We start from the raw sequence: 654 nt of genomic DNA, 5'->3' as shown, positions 1-654 counted from the left end.
AGAGTTACTTATATCACTAATCCTTGTTCCTCGTTTTTGTGTAGTAATGATTTTAGGGTTTTCGAATCTTTTCATGGTCTTCTTCTCATGTATGACTGAGGTTGTAATGATTTGTAATGCGTCTCAAAAGCAATATATGACGATGATAATGATATAATAAGTACGTACTTAGAATCTGACATCGAAAAGAAAGAGAAAGAAATAGAGCCGAAGTCGACTTGCCGATAGCCAATATCAATTTTAGGTTCGTTGGTAAAATCGGCAAGTCATCTTTGGCTCAATATCATTCTCTATTTTCCATGCAAGACTCTCTCATACAAAGAGAAAAGAGGAAAACTCTCACCATCATCTTTATTTTTTTTTCTAACGCTCTTCTCCTTATTATCTGTGATCTTTGTCATGGTAAAGCTCTTCCTCCACGATGAAGGTATTTATAGGCCTATGGAGTGAGGATTATGTGGATTAATTTATATTTAATTTTTGATATATTCTTCTTATCCATGCATGGTTTTAGTGCATGCAAGCAAAAGGAAGGAATTTTGACCACAACCGTATATCAAAGAATATAATCTCAAAAAAGATTGGCTGACCTTTTTTTTTTTTTTTTTTTGTCATCTGATCTTTTAATTTCCTTGCTCAAATTATCAAATTCTA

The sequence above is a fragment of the Raphanus sativus genome, chromosome 1 (genome assembly GCF_000801105.2).
Source record: "Raphanus sativus cultivar WK10039 chromosome 1, ASM80110v3, whole genome shotgun sequence".
NCBI classification, from domain to species: domain Eukaryota; kingdom Viridiplantae; phylum Streptophyta; class Magnoliopsida; order Brassicales; family Brassicaceae; genus Raphanus; species Raphanus sativus.
Note: the sequence above shows the minus strand (reverse complement) of the source record.